This window comes from Danio aesculapii, chromosome 13, assembly GCF_903798145.1.
Source record: "Danio aesculapii chromosome 13, fDanAes4.1, whole genome shotgun sequence".
Taxonomy (NCBI): domain Eukaryota; kingdom Metazoa; phylum Chordata; class Actinopteri; order Cypriniformes; family Danionidae; genus Danio; species Danio aesculapii.
In genome coordinates, this window is record NC_079447.1 from 38,503,853 (window position 1) to 38,517,973 (window position 14,121).

The 14,121-nt window shown below is 37.6% G+C and overlaps 1 protein-coding gene across 1 annotated transcript in view; it reads right to left on the bottom strand.

Annotated features, from left to right (window-relative positions):
* Window positions 1-14,121, bottom strand: part of lrmda (leucine rich melanocyte differentiation associated) — a 540,515-nt gene that overhangs the window by 257,740 nt on the left and 268,654 nt on the right. The window lies entirely within an intron of this gene.

Below are 14,121 nucleotides of genomic sequence, written 5' to 3' on the forward strand. Positions count from 1 at the left end.
ATACAGCCGCTGCAAATGATTCAAACGCGCCTCAAAGATCAAGCAGTGGACACAAGGAGTGTCCGATGAGTTAATAATGATACCTAGAGAGAGTGGACAGCAAAAAAAAAATAATAATAATAATTTAATAAAAATTATAATGATTATAATTGGTGGCATAGATGGTGGCAAAATGTTAAAAGAATTACTCCAACACAAATGTTGCCTTACATAATTGTCTTTGGGGAAAACAGTCTGAGTTAAGTCATTAAGTCAACATTTTTGCATATTCAAAATGACACATTTTACATTTGATAGTTAAGTCAACCTTTGAAAAAAAATCTTGTCATTCTAAACACTGTAAAATCTTTACATAAATGAGAATTTTTATGTGTAAAATCTGAGATTATTTTCATTGAAAACTTAAAAAAAAACTATAATAATAAACCTCAATTGTACTTCTCATTATGAAAAATTATTATGAAATTCCCATTATGAAAATGCAAACAGCAATGCAAATATTGTTACATGTAAATATGTAAATAAAAGACAAAATCTTTAGATTAAATCTGCTCATTTAAAGTGATTTAAATCTTGGATTAATTAACTAAAATTCATTCATTCATTCATTCATTCATTCATTCATTCATTTATTAGTTCATAAGTTCATTCACTCACTCACTAATGAATGCTGATAAACCATCAGTTTTGGGTGATTAAGTGGATAGACAAATTTCTCATCTTCAAAAAAAGCCACCCTTTACATAATAATAATAATGACAATAATAATAATAATAATAATAATAATAATAATAATAATAATAATAATAATAATAATAATAATGTAAGTAATAATGGATTACATATTGAGAGTCTCTTTTATCGATGGGAAAAGTATGTAAGCTTCTATATTTTTCCACTGTGCTATTTGTAATGCAGTGATTATGTGGCGATTAACCATTCAGACAGGAACAAAGACACAAAATTAAGTTCCTATCATAATCCACACACAAATATGAGAATCAGTTTTGTTTTTACATCCTCAAAAGTTTTTCTTTTTTATTATTCTATTTTATTTTGTTTTGTTTGTGTGTTCAGTCCTGTGAAGTATCCAATCAGAACCTGTTTGAACAGCCTAATTTACTTGCATTTACGGCAATGCTGCATTTTCAGTGTTTTCAAGTTTGAAAGATTACAATGACTCTACATGATGCCCAAATGGTTTTGTTTGATATGGTTTGTTTATGGAAAGTAAAGTCATAACTCAGGACCAGTGCAGTAAGTAAACAACAATAACAACAACAACAACAACAACAAAAACACAACGACAATAATAATAATAATATTAATTATTATTATTATTATTATTATTACTATTAGTAGTAGTAGTAGAAGTAGAAGTAACACTTTAGTATAGGGACCAATTCTCACTATTAACTTGTGGCTTATTACCTGCCTATTATTAAGATGCTGGCTATTATTAGTACTTACAAAAACATATTCTGCATGATCTTATTCTACATTCCTAATCCTACCTAATACCAAATCCAACTTCCACCTTAATAAATGTTAATAAACAGTATATTAGGAGTTTATTGAGCTAAAATCATAATTTATGGTATGTTAATACAATAAAATGTGACATATTATTATTATTATTATTATTATTATTATTATTATTATTATTATTATTTACTGTTTACAAACTTTTAATTTTGACCTATTTATTAATACTTGGTATTTAAAGAATTCATACAGGTAAAGTATGAGTAAATTATCATTCTTTGGGGTTAAATATTCTTTTAAGCCTGATTTTGATTTACCACAAAATTAAAAAATGCAAAAGTGCAGCACATTCCAACACCCTGAAGACAGTCATGCAATCCTGCATCTTGCGTTTGTGCTGATGAGTACATGTTTGAGGTGAAGGGGTGAAAGGTTTGCACATCTCAGCTCTAATTCTCCTCTTCTCTGATCATTGGCAATGGGACTGGTGACTGTTAGTTAACACACAGGAGGACAGAAGCAGTGAGCGCTCTCTGACCCAGGACCAGCTATTATAGAGTCGTATTCCCCAGTCCCCCGACCAGTTCTGGCTGCCAGATTTCCTACTCTCTAACTGCGCTGTCTCTACATCTGTTCAGGCTGCCTAATGTGACCTGTCTCTTTAGCCAGTCTCTGCAGGCTGGCAAAGAGGGAGGAAACACACTCCTGTTGTTTCAATTCATCAATCATTTTGAGACAAACAATGTTAAGAAATAGGGGTCACTGAATAGTTTATGGAAACGTTTTAATTTGATAATACTAAAATACTGTTTGGAACAACCCAAACAATGGCTGTTTAAATTGGTCAACGTGTCAACTTCAATAATAGTCATTCTATTAGCAACACTAACCCAAAGTATTGCCACATATTGATTTTTCCCCTTGATGCATCACAAAGGTTCAATTTAATAAGTTTAACTGCATAGTTGGTTTATGACTACAATAAGTTCAAAAAAATCTCCAGAAACAATTTTGTAGGCTCATTTATTACTCCATAACATACCTCTAGAATCAGAAGGTCCATAACTGACCATATATGGATTGTGTCATGAATATTATTGAGCTAGCGCTGACTTGAAGCTCTCACACACTGCATGATATATGCTGAACACGGACATATACAAACTCAGTCATGAGAAATATTATCCTGTTTTGCTCATGAGATGTGGACAAAGGCTAACTATAATTACACTTGACAAAAGAGAGTGGTAGAGATGTATCACATTATATTTTTAAGCTATAATATCACAGAAAACACAGCCAAGACTTAATATTAACTGTATGAACACAACTATCATTCTACTGTTTCAACTATCATTGTTTCTTCACTAGAAAACGTTGTTGCTTTTCAAACACAGCCTGAGGCATGCATATTAATGAATTCAAAGCTACATGATTATGGGTTCTCTTGATGATTTCAGGTTCTGATAAATGACCTAAAATAGTTGTACATGCAAATTCGGGGGGCATGGCCCATGAGTAACGTTACAGTTTATATTTTCCTCTGATTGGCCCGTTGTTTAATGCAGTTTTACACTCTTGGAATGTACATGATAATGAGTAAACAATGGTCTCGGAGGCTCACAGTATGTCCATTCCATATACTGATCTCTTATTATTTTATTATGCCTTCAGGTCTGGATGAATGACTTAAAGTAGTCGTACATGCAAATGCGGTGGGCATGGTCGGTGAGTCTAGTCACAGTTTGTTTTTTCATCTGATAGGCCCATTGTCCACTGTGGTTTTACACTCATGGAATTTACATGATAATAAGTAAACAATGGTCTCACAGAGGCTCTGTGAGGCTCACAGTATGTGAATTTCCATATATTGATCATCTATTATTCTACTATGCCTTGGTATACCCAGCTTTTCATTACAGGGCACCCTAAACTAGCTCACATCACCTTCCAAAAGTCAGAGCCAGTCTACCAATTTTTGGCACTGAGACTGATTCCTGTGACGCTCCAGGGACAGATGAGTCTCACTGACATCCAGCTTCGCCAGCCACCGGTGCCTAGACTGCAGCTCTGCACAAGACGTTTGGCCATCGGAGAAATGGTCGTGCCCAACTGAGCCTGGTTTCTCTCGAGGTTTTTTAATTCTTTACTTTCGCCAATTGGTGAAGTTTTTTCCTCGCCGCTGTCGCCACTGGTTTGTATGGTTTGGGATCTGCGCATCGATGGATTTCTCTTCAGTGTTTGGACTCTAGGTATTGAATATTAAACCACACTGAACTGAGCTAAACTGAACTTAAACTCTGAAAACTGAACTGACATGTTTCAATTTACTATAATCTTCTATGTGAAGCTGCTTTGACAAAATCTACATTGTAAAAGTGCTATAGAAATAAAGGTGAATTTAATTTAATTCAATCAAGTGACCGAGATGTAAGCAAGAGAATATGGTCATTTTTTAAAATAAAAGACTTTTCAAAATAAGAGATCATTTAGACTCAGATTATAAATAAAACGGAAAAAAATTATGATTTCTTGTGCGGCCCGGTACCAATTGATCCATGGACCGGTAGCGGTCCGCAGCCTGATAGTTGTGAAACACTGATTTAGAGCACCAAATGTATTCATTTGCATTGTAAAAAAGAAACAACAGCTACTTAACAACTGCAGTATTGCTTGACAAAATACCTGTTTATTACTCCTAACACATTTTAGCTAATTGAAAAAAATGAAATTATTAAGCTTCATAAACAATAAACAAAATAAAAAAAGATTACAAAATTAATGTGTTGCAGTCAAAAAATTCCAGCCTTTAAAATGTGTATTCAACCTAGTGGTGAAGCAGAAAGAATACAGACTTAGGACACCTCAATAACCACATAGCAACTCCCTGGAAACAACTTGGAATAACATGTTTTCACACACAAATGTATTATTTAGAAAATTTGATTTCCACACAATAGTTTGGTACTGCTAGCAACCAGAAGTGACACGCTGTCTTTGTTTCCGTATGCTCATCTATGACACCAAACAGTCTGTAGTCCAATGCAAGTACTAGTCATCTAAATGTCGATAGAAGAGAAGAGAGAAAGAAAAAAAAATGCTCTGAAATAATCCATTCTAAGACAGACGAGGTGAAATGTGTTTACACTGATTAAAACACTCACGACCGTGTCTCTTCCCACCAACTGCTGATTGAGCAGACTTCTCTCCTCGGACCCTGTGTTTCCAGCGAGTATTGATTATTGCATCATTCACCGAGTCCACACAAGAGCGAGCTGAGGTTATCAAGGGTTCAGCAAACAGCCAGTGGACAGGAGCAACACCAGAAAGCGCTCTCTCAAGTTTGTGGAGCGTGGCCTGTACCCTGCTCTTCTCGAACAGAGCCACAGCGGACCTCCTTCTGCCCAGCAAACAGCCACAGGCTCAGCTCACTTGGCTACAAACGGTCCAACCACTTGCCAAAATGCCCGAGGCTCCTTACCTCCCACGCTTTAGCACGGACCCCAATGCTGACCATACACACAGTGCAGCACAGCCGCCCATTCTGAGAAACAGACCACACACTAATGGATTGAAGCTTGCGATCTGCCAACACTTGCATGTCAACTGGTCCGATTTCAACTAAAACATATCTGCCGTTGGATTGGGGAAACCAAAAGGCATCTTTCAATAACTATATTTAAGGAACAACAGCACATATGATTCAGTCTTTAACTGGAGAAAATAAGTGGCGAAGTCTGCACAGATGGTGACATTCTCAAAATTTCCTCCAATTTACATGTGGAAGACTTTTATCGAGCAATATCAAGCATGAAGGGAGTCCTTCAGTGATTTCTGACAATTTAACTGCTCCCCGTGACACATTAAATGGCGGCAATGACAACTTAACTGCCCTGCCAATCAATATCTTCTATTACTCTCATTGTCACAGGCAAAATATGATGCAGGGTCAAATGAGATTGGCGGCACTTTTCTTCAGACTAAATTGTCTGTCAGGGAGAGAATGAGGATTCATTGCATTGTTGGTAAATAATTACACATTTCGGTACAGATGAAAACGATTTTTGGCAATATCTTCCCACAATACCTTTGCATCTGGTCATGGTTTCTCTTTTAAATTAAAGGACATATTAACAAAAATCTAAATGTGCAAATAAAGCCAAACTTTGTCTTTTATTTTTTGTTCAAATTATAAAGAAGCAGCTATTTCTAGGTTGATTTGTTAACATTATATCCACAAATCCGTTTGAATTTAATATGCTTTCAGATTTTGAACCCCAAACCTTGCAATCCAATTCATATTATCCAAATCTCATTGTAGAATCCACTTATTTTTCCTGAAAATGTTCTTCACAGACAAGACTTAAGACTAGTCCTAGACTAAATGTGCATGTTTAAGATGCTGTAACTGTACAATAACTTACACATACATTAATATAGGTTAGTGTAATTGATTTGTTAACAATGCGCACTAGTATTTTTTTAAACACACTACCCATTTTTTTAAATAAAGCTGCTCAAATTCCCTAATTACTGTAAACTAAGGCCTATTCCTGGCTTATGCTAGACAATATTTGTGAAACTGGGCCTTTGACTTGTGTTTTATGAATCTAAACTAAGCTAAAAATAAACAGTAGCATTTTGGATATCCCAAAGGTGAGGAAATGTACATTTTTGGTGAATTACCATCATAATTTATTTTGATAATTGCAGGTTTTCACCTCCTTGTCTGAACATTTTTCTTGGATTAAACAGTTTTTAGTAAAACTAAGCCGTCAATCCATTAAATAGTGAGTTACTCCACTGCAAACAAGTAATTCTTAAAGCCAAAATTTATCTCCAATCTATGAAAATAAGGACTTTTAATTTATTTAAGAATTTGGAAAGATAAAAAAGAAACATATGTGGTGTTAAATGAAAAAAGTTATGTTAGATGTAGAGAGAGTTATTACTATTTGATGAGTTATTACGAAGAGCACCAACAAGCAAAATATGTGTAGTAAAAGTAAACAAGGTCAAATAGTGTCAGTTTTCATGTTGGCTTGCCATCTAAACAGCCCTCAAAAATAAATAAATAAATAAATAAATTCCCCACACACCCCCGAAAGCAATGTCTTTGTCTATAGAGTTGTGTTTTTAACCTCCGTTGTTACAAGCTGTTGAAATGTAAGGAGGGGTAGACAATTAAATGGAGGCTTAACCCGTCAATCACTCTTCTTTGGGTCCATCACATCACAGTCTCTGTTCCGCCTCCTCTTTAACTCCACCCGTGATACGCCGCTGGCAGCCCGGACAGCTGATTGACAACCCTCCTGATCCAAGCACAAGATGGTATCCTTAGCTCAGATGGACCGGTTAGAAAAGACAGGTGAAGGTCTGCTGTATAGAGAACTGGGGGACGAAGGAGTGGAATAAGGCCAGTAATTTAGGCGTTTTACTTGAATTAAGGCTAGAGGTGAAAGTGGGGGCTGTCTTGGTTGTCCTAACACTCGTCTTTCCGAGGGGTAATTTAGGATTTAATCTCCACCGTGACCATTGGCCTATTAAGGGTCTCATTCATCCTGGAAGGAGGTGAGGTTAAGCAGGCAATATTACAGAGAAAGAGGCTCTTTGAGAGAGCTTGTGAAAAGCCAGGGTGTATTTTCTATTACGCTCTCCCGAACCCTTTGGATTCCACACAGTTCTGTTAACCATCAGCAATTATCTCCCTGTCAAAGCGAAAGGTAACAAATTTCCCCATATCCAGCCAGGCAGCAGCTTCAGCTGGACATGAGCATCATCTGACAGAAAGTAAATCACCACGCCAGCCAGCAGTTCTGACAGACAAATGCACTACCTTGGAAAACCTGGGCCTATCACTCTGAACAGCACGGAGAAAAAAAAATGGATGAGCTTCTCCCTGTTGACCTTACTTTTTCCCCCTCCCTATCTCTCTGGTCCTCGTATTTTTTTCTTCAAATAAGATTAAATGCCTCTGGTTCTGTAAGCACTGAGCAGTTCCAAAATATGAGCATTATTAATGGTCTCTACAGCGAGCTGTTTAATCTTGTGCCAGGCCGCAGCCATCATCTTAGCTCACCTTCCCTTTCTCCTCCCAGACAGACACAGGAAACAGGAAGTAAGCTGCGCAGACGTGCTTGATCTGACTGGCTGTGTCCTCCTGTGAAGTTTGAAATGGTTTGATGTGTACAAGAGGAACACTTGCAGTTAACAAAAGCTGAGTCAGCGGACAGGAAAGTGCTTTGCAAATGGCTATTAGCCTAGACAATGCAAGAGTTCATAAAAGGTTGGTTCAAATGCTAGCACACTGTGAGAAGTGTATTGAAATTTGAATCGTTAGCACCATTACACATTAGCGCCTGTGGGAAGATGTCGTAGCTACTTTATAACATCTGAACCCAGAAAATTGTCTTCCAGATTTATCCATAGTTCCTTAAACTATTGATTGTTTTCAATCAAGTAAAATGTCTGTACAAGTGGCAGGCAAAAACTATGACCCTCAGAAATTCAGTCATTTGAGACAACAGTACAGAATGTGAGTGTGTGCTTTTATACTTTGTTTCTTTTGCTCAGATTAATATTTGCTGTTATGAAAAATTACAAAAAGTATTTGTTCACTTCAATTTATACATTGACTTTGCATTATAATTCATCATTTAACTGCACTGAAACTGTAAAAAATGTACAAAAGCAATTTTAGATAGATCAGGATGGGCCAATAATGCCACCGTTTGACATAAATCCACAACTTTCTCCTTTCTGTAAATGCATGTCTCTTGCAGATGGTATGTCCTCTTGCACAACAACTATATGACATTGTGGCAAGAACATGAAAATAAATAACCAAACAACTCATGACTTGGCGGCCAGCAGGAGATGGCATTGTTTTGCCCACAAGGGGGGAGTTCCCCTAATGACGTGACATCACGTGAAAACTATAAACTGACTGGATAGGTAGCCACTTATTGGGAACTGGATACAGTTTAGTTATAGCAAGACCTTTTATGGGAACTAAGTTAGCCAATCTCAGCATGAGGACATACTCAGCACATTAGCAACTACCAGTAACATAAGAGTATGCTGTTTGGGCAAATTCATGTCATACAGCAGTGGTCCTCAACCACCAGGCCACCGATTGGTACCAGTCCTTGGATCAATTGGTAATGGGCCGCACAAAAAAATTATTGAATTTTTTTTTATTTATTATCTGAGTCTGAACGATATTTTACTAAAAAAAATCTTGCAACTGCAACCCATTTGTCAACAAATCAGGTGAATCCATGATGGCTGTGCAAGAAGATTAACTGATGGAGATCCCAAATGACGGCGGCCTTTTAGGGGCCATTTGCATATCTCATCTTTTCTACAGTTCACACAAGTTCGTTGTTTCCAATGGAGGTGCATGGCTTGCGCAAACAAGCGGCGTGATGCGCTCGCGCCTTCCAGACCAGGCACACCGAGTTGAATTAATCCCTCGAGCGCACCGCGAGTCATGTGACAAAAACTGACCATTCAGCTTCAGCTTGTATGGAATATACACATTTCAGTAGACTAATTACATCAGACAAACACAGAACACCCAAACACTGCAGTGCTTTGTTATTTTTTCATAAAAAATAACTTGAATCAGAGTGATAGCAATGTTTTGTCAGCTTGTCTTCCTCTGAGAAACTGTGCCCCTAGTAAAACTGTCAAGCGTTGACCAGTCTGCGGTGATAAAAAGGTTGAGGACAACTTCCATACAGAACAGAAAGGGGTGCAGAACACATACTGTACAAAAAGCTGATTCAAGCAGCATTTACTTGTTGCCTTTATATGCAGAGTTGTGTTCTTTTTTCAGCATCAATATGTCTACAAGTTCATGAAACCCACAACATAGAATGAAAACAACCTTAATCACTGTGTCCTCAATCCTCCAGTTATTGATTTTGTTGAATGCCGCAATTTGATGTCGCTGTCGGCCTGCTCACATCACTTCAGAGTTCCTACTATTGATGGTGCGAATGCAATCAGGAAAATGACCTGAAGGGCACATTTTTTAAAAAATTGGAGGACCAGCCTGGTAGCTAGTTCATATAACAAAGTTTCATTGACTTTTGAGAAGAGAATGCTTGCAAACAACTCTTGCATAAAGCACGATCATTTGAAGATACCAGAAACATTTGAAACAAGCTGTTTTTTTTTCACAAAAGTCATCAGGATGTAATATCTGACTTAGACTAAGCAGATTAAATGCTATGTTTGCTTGACATTAGCGGTATATGGCTGGCTTGTATAACATGTGTCCGAAGAATGTGATGATGAGTGCATGGGACAGACAGGTGGGGAGGAGAAGACCAGGTGACTGAGACTGAAACAGACATGACCTTTTCTATTTGTCAAACATGCTCAGGCTTCATTTCCTCAGCACGTCACTGCAGCTTTCCAAATTACTCCTCAAACCATTTCCCTCATGAAATAGGCACACAGAGGCCTCAGTCAAGGAGAGAGGGCTAAGTTTCCATCTAATGAAAAGCTACATCCCGTCGCATTAACATATTCATTCTGGAACAGGACATGGGCTGTCACTGATGCCCAACACCACTGGTTGCCATGAAGGCAGGGAGCACTTCCTGCCACCAGCTTGTCAAGCCAGATAGGAAATCTGCGATGATAAGCTGTCTGACTGGATCACACATACTCATACTGGCCATACAAGTAACAAAGTCTGAAATTTGGTTTAAAAGCAAAAGTTCATATGTATATGGGCTGCTCTGATATGGGATTGAGCCATGTTTTGTCAAGTCAAAGGGCTACAGCACTATTTTTCTTAAAATACCACTTGTCTGTCCCATCCCAATCTAACACCATTGATTGAGCTGTTTTGGGATGATCTACATTGAACATTCTTTCCCATGAGATTTACAAGATGGCTGCCAAGGGAGCGGCTTTAGCAATATCCTCGTTTGCATTCCACAAAAGACAAAGCCAAACAAGTTTGGAATGGCATAAAAAGTGAATACATCATGTTTTGCCATTATTCCTTTAAAGCAGGGGTCACCAATCTCAGTCCTGGAGGGTCGGCGTTCCTGCAGAATTTAGCTCCAACTTACCCTAAAACACCTGCCTGGAAGATTTAACTATACCTAGTAAGACCTTAGCTTAGCTTGTTCAGGTGTGTTGGATTAAGGTTGGAGCTAAACTCTATAGGACACCGGCCCTCCAGGAACAAGTTTGGTAACCCCTGCTTTAAAGCATCATATTCGCTAAGGAACACAGTTTAGCTCCATCTCCTACCTTACCTCAACTAAGGTAATCAAGTTGAGGTAATCATGTGTCCATGATTACTTAAAACTTCCAGGCAAATATGTTGGAACAAATTGGAGACATAGGACATAGAAAACCAAGACACCCTTGCAACCATTTATTGTGTTTTCTTTGCCAAATTCAGGTCTTCCTCAACCAAAACACTGATGGCAAATGATTTTCAGGATACTATAAATGGACTAAAACTGTGGGTGGTAGAACGACCCACCTGATGTCATGGTGACCGGGCCCCACGCAGCTACTTTGACTAAAGTAATTGAAGCTACATGGGTAACAACAGCTCGCTCCCCTCCTCCAGCCGCTGGGCTGAATCAATATTTGTTGGGATTGCACCTTGTTCCAACAATGCCAGATTTACAACAACCGTTTGGATTTACACTTTGTCTTCCAGCACAACTCATCAGTGCAACCCAATTACTAACCCCAGACAGACAGCATTAACATGAGCCCTGCTGCTGCTTTATTGCCCTTCAACCTCCTCGTCTCATTTCAGGGTCTTCAGGCAATGCCACCGTAACGGATACTACACTTAAAATGTGCTCGCAGGAATAAATTCTCAGTCTTTCATTACTCCTACCTTGATTTACTTCATATCATCTGGCCGCTATAGACAAAGATAACACGTTGTAAATTACCCCATCCAGTCTGCTTGTTTCAGTGCCGGGCAGGGGGAAAGCAGGGAGGCCTGTGAGGGCAGAGCGTAATGTCACACGAGCTTGTTTTCTCAAAATCACTGTGCCACAGGTGCACCGTTCACACACTCCTGTGTGAGAAAGTTGGCTTACTTTGACATCATGGTGCTGAGTTTCACCGTTTGTGCACTGGGTGTAAATTGCTAGACTAGACATCAAAGAACAAACTGCTGGGATCCTTGAAGCGCCCTGTGAAAGGCATATCGACAAAACATAAAGGTTTAATCACCGAAATGACATGACGTCCATCCTGAACTGTCGAGGCCATAAACGGTCAATAACTTCAAGAGCATTAATCATCATCTGGTGTGATAAACCCCATGACTGAAGTATGTGCGATGTAATGACAACGGAACATGTGGGCCTTGATTTGCTTTGGTCAGTCACTGCCAGTTTGTGCCCTGGGGCGGTTGTCACTGTGCTGTGATTAATATTGCGTTCAGAGCTGTCAGTCTGGTGTGACTTTGGAAGGAAGATGCCAACAGCACGTGTCCTTTTTAACACGCACAGTCACGGCCAAGTGCTGTATTTCATACCCAGAGTCTTCTGAAGACTGTCAATCATCCTTCCTGATGAAGCACTGCTGCTCTGACCTTGAAATCAAACTGTAAACCGCATACTCTGGATATTCCAACATATGATCCCATGAGCGCACCCTCTCACCTCTTTTTCTACAAAGTAAAAGCTGTCAATAGCATCTTCTAGACTTTAGTTTACTGGCCATTTACAAGAGAAAAAAGACAAAAAAAATATATACAATATATACTGGGTTATTCGAAAAGAATACAGCAACTTTTGGGTTGATGTCCCTTGAGTGTCTGGAGGAGGTCATATTGAATATCTATGAACTTGTTTTCTACTAAAAGAATGTTAAGCACTCTTCGCCCTGATTAATTACCCAAGGTTCCATCATGTTTCTTTGATTAAATACAGATTTTCAAAGTTGTGGTTCTTTTTGAATCACCCTGTACATGTTGCATAGCTGTGGCCCAAGAACCCCAATATACAGTACTAAGCAATACTGAAGAATAATATCAGGCTAAACATCTTAGCATCGGCTGGTAAACATCTTCAAACTACTGTGGGTCCAATGGTGACTACAAATGTGATTGCAGATGCGGCCAATAGTTGACCACTGGATACGTTTACATGGGCATCAGAAATCAAATTATTTGCCTTAATCTGAATAGGACAATAACATGATTAAGGTGTTTACATGAGTTGCTTTTTGAATGTTCCTTTCATGATCACGTTTTACATGTTATAGCACATAATTCGATTAATGTCATTGCGGTATTAATGTCACCGCGCTATCCACATTTCCTTCGAAGTAATTTTTAATGTAATTTCAGGTGTTTTATTTTTAATTTGTCAACTTTTTAAAGAGGTTTGGCACTTTCACTTTTATTCGGGAACATTTCATGCATGCCCCCATGACAAACAAGATATTGGATGCGAGTATGAACTGCTGGAAGAGTGTTGTTTAATTGGAATTTCATACTGCACACCGAATAGGAGAAAAAACCTTAGCATTTCACAGTGTGTGTCTGTGGTCCTTTATTGACTCGGTAGGTGTAGAAAATATTTTGTCAAACAGCCGTGTATGAACTATTCTGTCACACGGCGAAAAGTCCTACATGACGCTAATAGTTTGATTAAGGTGTTAACATGTCTGTACTGCACTTCAATAATGCGACTAAAATCGCCATACTCCACGTCTTAATTCGATTTCTGTTTAGTTCAACTATGACCTTAATCAGATTAAATTAATCAAAAATTGCTGTTTACATGGTAGACTCTTAATCAGAGTATTGTCTTAATCGTATTAAAGTCAGATTACTGGTGTCCATGTAAACATACTCACTGTTCACTTATTTTAAATGTATTTTTAAAGAAATCTAGAGTTATGGATGTCCACTTGCAGTAAAAACTCAAAACATAAATTCACATAGAAAGTATATGTTAATAATATATTGAAACATTTATTTATATTTTCCAGAACAACTAACTACAGAGTTAAGGGACCAGAAAAATATCAATCTGTAAACATGTTTTGTACTTTATGGATGTGACCAAAAAGTATGCGAGTTTGCAGTATACAACATACTTTCTAGAAATTCATCTGAATTAAACTACACAACACAAAAAAATAATGCTAATCAAAACGACAAGAGTTGACTTACTATAGAACAAACATGACTGACTTGATTTAGTATTTTTGCATTTATGAGGTAAAAGTTTCGTTATGGATGTGACACCCTTTCTATTATGGATGTGACCGATTGTGAAATTGTCATTCGTGTGACTTTGGTAAATCAAATTTTTTACATTTTTGAAAATTTTTCAAACATTTTTTAGTATTTATAAAGTACTTTTAAATACTTGCTTACACAAAAACAAAAAAAAAAAAAAATAATATAAAAAACGTAGAAACGGTTTTAGCATTTTGGTGAAAACCTTTTTTTTTCATGGTAAGGTTGACAATTGTATGGAATTGCTCTTTTACTACTGCATAACCAATGAAAAATTTACCTTGCTGTGGATTCATTAGGGCTTTTAGACTAAAATACAAATTTTATTATAAAAAATACTTTAAAGACTTAAATGTATGAAAATATTCATAAAACTAAAACTTTCT